A 6107-nucleotide genomic window follows, 5' to 3' on the forward strand; every position below is an offset into this window, starting at 1 on the left:
GTGAGTCATGGGAAAAGTTTTTGGGGTGTGGGTGGCAAAAGTAGGGGTAGGCGGGCAGCAGCTTTTTCCGAGGTACTTGAGGAAGGAGGGCTGTCTCCAAGTTTGTGTTGTTACTGAAACCTCCTGTACGATTGCTGTCCCAAACATTCATCTGCATATCTGTTTAATAGGAAAATGGGCAGAACGCAGCCAAACCTCAGGCCTGGCCACGGCCCCTGCTCCAGCCCAGCCTGGGAAAATGGCTGGTGGGGCTCTGTCCAAGGGCCCCAGGGCCCTGCAGGAGGCTCCTTGACCATTGAACCCTGCTGTCCAGGGGAGAAGGAACTGGCCAGGTCCTAGCAGCCGCTGAGGTGACTGAGTCTCTGGACTTTGGAAGTGGGTACGGCTAGCAGGGTTAGAAGCCTGCCTTCTGTGTCTGTGTGAAGATCTTTCTAAAGGACTGATCTTCCTACAGGAAGTAGAGGGGAGGCCAAGGATGTGGCTTTCCAAGAAGGAAGGTGTGCTAGGTGGGCCAAGCAACTGAAGGCCAAGTATGGCCCAAACACACACCCAAGGCAAGACTGAGATGAGAGGCCTTCCCATCTCTGAGAGTATGGTAGACAAAATTGTAGTTCCCGGGTTCTTAACCTTGGCTTTCCAGAGACTCCCCTGGGTTGTTTCCAAAAATCCTAATACCCAAGCCCCTTCCTAGATCAACAAAATCAGGATCTCAAGGGTGAGCCTCATGTACCAGGCATCAGAATTTTTAAAAGACATCTCAAGTGATTCAAAGGTAACCCAGGGTGAGAAGCCGCCAAAGCTATACTGTCAGATATGGTGGTTCTTTAAGCTTAAATTTATTAAAATGAAATGAGTAAGCATTCAGTTCCTCAGCTGTACTAGCCACATTTCAAGGCTTGACAGTCACATGCGACTACCCTGTTGGACAGCACAAAATGCAACATTTCTATCATCACAGAAATTGATGGGACACCTAAGGGCTTGGGAGGCTGAGGCAGATGGCTTGCAAGTTCAAAGCCAGCCTCAGCAACTTATCGAGGCCCTAGGCAGCTTAGACTCTGTCTCTAAATAAAAAATTAAAAGGGCTGGGAATGTGGCTCAATGGTTGATCATCCCTGAGTTCAATCCCTGGTACAAATAAAGAAAAGAAAGAGATTGATGGGAGAGTGCTGCCCAAATAACTAAGTCTCCTGAGTCCCTAGACTTAGGGGTTCTAGGTTATAGAACTAGGATTGGCACCAATCAAACATGGCCAGGAACTAAGTATTCAGGGTTTCTGTCACCCCTTTCTATGTGATTGCCTTCCCCACCCGGTCCCTTACCATTTTTCTTAAGCTAGCTCTTCCCTTTCCATCCAAAACTCCTCAGAAAAGATTTTGAAGAAACTTACTCACATTCAGTCCCTCAAAACCCAACTCAAGGGGCTGCGGTTGTAGCTCAGCAGTAGAGCATTTGCCTAGCATGTGTGAGGCACTGGGTTTGATCCTCAGTACCACATAAAAATAAATCAATGAAACAAAGATATTGTGTCCATCTATAACTAAAAAATATAAATAAAAATATTTTTCCAAAAAGTCTCCTCTGAGAAGCCTCCCTAGCCTGACTCAGGCTCCTGTGATACCCCCAAGCTTAGCTGCTTCCTCCCTTATGCTCCCAAAGACTTGGGATCTATTTGGTCTGTCCAACGTTCCACCAAATCATGGGTGGACTCTACCAGAAACTGCCATGTCTCTCCTCACAAGCCAGTACCTGAGAGTAGCTGGCATACAGAAGGTGTGCCATAAACATGGATCAAATGGTTAGTACTGAATACATGGATAAAGGCATGGCAGTGCAAATTGTGACCAGATTTAATTGGTGGCCTTCTGCAGGGGTCTTACTGGCATTATTCAATGGAATTAATATCTAGTAACTACAGTTCAATGAGCAGATGGAGGAAGTATTTTCAGCAGAGACGGCTCATTGGCTTCTGATGGAGACAGGGCTTAACAGGTTATAACTCTGCTTGAATTACAGTGCTGTGGTGAATGGAAGGCCTTTCAGCAAGGATTAGGGGAAAATAAGTAAACAAACAAAAATATAAAACAAAGCCATGTCCCTTGCCTGCCTTCCCAAAAGGCCCAGAAAGGCCAGAGACTGGTAGCAGGCCTTTCCCTGGGTTTAACCTGCTACAGGGGCTGCTTGGGAAGCCTGGTACTTACAGAGCACTCATCACATTGCATTTGGAACAAGAGAACTCGGGTCCTTGGCTTGGCTGTCTTATTGCCTATTTGTACAACCTTGGGTAAGCATTTAACCTCCCTGAGCCTCAGGTTTCTCAATGTAGAACTACTTTAAGAGTTCAAACCAGGCATACCAGCATGGAGGTTCAAAGTGACAAACCACAAAAAAGTAACTTGTGGACTCCAAAGGACTGTTCCTGAACAAAGTATGCTCTGATGCCACCTTTGTCAGCTGGTCCTACAGCACCAGGCCAGATAGCTCCCTCCAGGCAAGCACTGCGGAACCAGATGCTGCCAGGGCCTGGCCCCTCTCTGACGAAGATGGCAGAGCTAGGTGCTGCGGCGGGAATGAAGATTACGATACCATGTGGCTAAGGGTTTCTGACTAGAGGGAGGGACCCGTAGAAAGCTGGAGGGGAGAGGCCCTGGGTTGCGGTGGGTGCTGGTTAGCAGGCAGGGTCAGGAACTCTGGTTTGGAGTATATAAGCAGAAGGGCCCAGCCAAACCTCTAAACCCCTATCCGGCCAAAGGCAGGAAAATGAATCAGAGGCGACCAGGAAGAAGCCTGAGGTTAACCTCGTGCAGACTGTGGGCCATGGTGAGGAAGGGGTCGATGGGGGCACTGGAGTCTGGGCGAGTTTGGTGGGTGTTCCAGGGACCCATGAACAAGGAGCTAAATTGATTTGTCTGAGGAGGGGGGGGTGAACAGTGCCTAAGCTGCCCTGGGAAGTTCCCCTCCCATGCCCCACAGAGGGCCCCTCTGCCAGAGCAGCACTTTTGTCCCCTGGTTTTTCTCTTTAGTTTCTCAGAGTGAATGACCAGGGAGGGAATGACCAGGCTCTGCTGCCCTGGATGCTGGCACTGCTGAGGGAGCAGGGTGGCCCTGCCAGCCTGGAAATCCCCCTGGCAAAATGGCTGAATGCAGAGGCTTGCTGTCTCCCCCTGCAGAGGCAAGAGCTGCTGTGTCTGGGTCTCTAGTCTAGGACCACGGGAAAGCCCACAGTCTGACCCCATCACCCCATCTATAGTCAGCTCCACACTGACTCAGCTCCATGGCAGGGTGACACATGGAGCGGTGATGGGTGACAGACACTGCAGTATCTTGAGCTCCACAGAGACAATGCCCAGGCAAGCAAGGGCCTGATGGGCACTGGGTGACTCTGTGCCTCCCTGAGGAAAAACAACTGAACATGGCAAAGAGATTCTAGGCGGCAGAGGGCAAAATGTCACCACGTGCATTCTGTGTGCAGACTTGCTGGGAGGAGCCCAAGAAGCGGCACAGGATGTCTCGTCAGCTTCCCAGAGTTTCCTAAGCAGCACTCAGGAGGTGGATGACCATGTCTGCTAAACAGAAGGGAGCACTCGAAGACATGATAAAGGCAGCCAAGGCCCATCATGAAAGAGAAATGGAAACCTATATCCCTCCTATGGGGGAAACCAAAAGGAAGCTTAGGAATCCTGTGCACCCACGAAGCCTCCCTTTGGCTTTCTTCTTCTGTTCTGAACAAGAACATCCAGCCTACCTATCGGCGATGCTGCAAAGAAACTGGCAGGGATGTGGCACAGCACTGCCGCAGATGACAAGCAGCCTCATGGAAAGAGGGCTGCTGAGCTGAAGGAAAGATGTGAAAAGGACATTGCTGCCCGCTGAGCTTAGAGAAAGCCGGACACAGCAAAGAGGGGAGTCATCACGGCTGAAAAGGGGCAAGAAAAAGGAGGAAGAAGAGGAAGATGATCAGATGACAACAAATAAGTTAGTTCTAGTGCATTCTTTTCCTTGCCTATAAAGCATTTAACCCCCCTCAACCCCCCCAAAATTGAGATGATGGGATGTGTAAGATTTCTATTTTAAACTGTGCAGTGAATTTAACACACGAATGAATTGTCTTTAGAAAGCCCTATCAAGTGGTATTTTCAATTAGCAATGAACTAACCTTGCCTGGTAAAGTGTGGGGGTTATTAACTGGCATGGAGATTTAAAACAGGTTCTTGTCACAGCATTATATATTATATATAGGGTGGTAGTTTTTCATCTTCATTGTCTCTGGTATAGCTTATACAAAGTAATTGTTGTTCTGTTAACTGAATACCACTCTGCAATTGCAAAAAAAATGCAGTTTTTTTTTTTATTTAATTGAAGACAAAACGAAGAGGTTTGGGGTTGAGGTGATAGAGGAAGCTGGGACAGGGGGTTGCCAGGTGAATTCTTGGTGGAGAGCTGGGTGACAGCCCTACATTGGATTTTTTTAAAACTTTTGTGTAGTTGTAGATGGACATAATGCATTTATTTTATTTGTGTAATTTTTTTTATGTGGTGCTGAGGATCGAACCCAGTGCCTCCCATGTGCAAGGCAAGTGCTCTGCCACTGAGCTACAGCCCCAGCCCCTTACATTGGATTTTAACTGCTCTGATCAACACGTCCTGCCCAAGGCCCCTCTGTGTCATAGTCCTTTGGTGTGTGTGCACCTAGTGAGGTCTGTGAAGGCAGCAGCCTCCTCCTCAATCATTCATTTCCCCATTTATTGATAGACACTTGATGATTAAAAGTCAGTGGAGATGGGCAGGGTGGCACACACCTATCATCTCGGCAACTCAGGAAGGCTGAGGCAGGAGGAATACAAGTTGGAAGCCAGCCTCAGCAACTTAGTGAGTCCCTGTATCAAATCTTTTAAAAAAATTTTTTAAAGGGCTGGGGATATAGCTCAGTGACAAAGCGCTCCTAGAGTCAATCTCTGTACAAAACAACAATGAAAAAGAGTCAGTGGAAGATACAGGTAGTCAGGCAACCACACAAATCAGTATCTAGTCATAGAATGTCATAGAATAATAACATGCAGGTGCTATGAGAGCTCATAACGGGGCCTGAGCCAGGGATGTAGGGTGGTGCAGGCCTTCAGGAGGATAAAGATAGAGGAAGCCATAGAAAGTTTACAAGCAGCGAGAAATTGTCAGTTCATCCTCTTTTTTCAAGACTGTCAACAAGATGGAATGGAAAAGAACTGATTAATTACCCGTCTTGTTTGAGGTACTCTACAAAAATGCAATTTCATTCCATCCTACTACCAGTCCTGCAAGCTCTGTGCTAATATCCTCTTTGACAGATATAGGCACTAAGGCTTAGATAAATTTAATAAGTCAGCCAGTTCACAGCATCTGGTAAGAGGTAAAGTCTGGATTCGAACCCAGGTCTGCCTGTATTCCAATTCCACACTCTTTTCACAACATCACACTCCAGTGGGCATTTAATAAGTGCGTCTTGCACAAATGGACAGCTTGGGCAAGCCTGCTGGGCTTGGAGGGTACTCAGACTTAGCACTGTCATTTTTTACCCCTCGGAAGGGTTGTATAACATGGAGTGGCAAAAGGTGCCTTTGATAGACACTTGCTTTCTTGGCCCTCCTATTAACCCTCCTATTAACCCTAAATTCATTATTAAAGGAAGAGGGGCATTGCTGACTGGTGTGCCCACTGCCAAACTGGGAAAACTCTCTTAACCATCAGCCCCTCCCTCTTGGTTCCTTTGGCTTGGATCCTTTGCGACCTGTGTCTTTTCTTTCTACCCATTATTTGGGTGTGACTGAAGCCCGTGGCTAATTCTAGTCCAGGAAATATCTGGGCACTCACCACTGCAGCTGGCAGCTGGACTATCGCATCATTCTTATTTTGCCTGATCATAATCTTTTTGGATAAAAAGGATAGAAATTTGCTGCCCTCACTCAGTCAGATCTCTAAGGGAGGTTGTCCAGGCCTTCCCCTGGAAATGCATGTGCAAAGATGAACAAGAATAATTGAATGTGACATCCGCAGGCTCAATATGCTGTGGTCATTCTGAGGGACAGGTTGAAGGCTGGAGGCTGGAAGACTCTGTGGATAAGGTGCAGAAC

This window comes from Urocitellus parryii, chromosome 11, assembly GCF_045843805.1.
Source record: "Urocitellus parryii isolate mUroPar1 chromosome 11, mUroPar1.hap1, whole genome shotgun sequence".
In the NCBI taxonomy this organism is placed as follows: domain Eukaryota; kingdom Metazoa; phylum Chordata; class Mammalia; order Rodentia; family Sciuridae; genus Urocitellus; species Urocitellus parryii.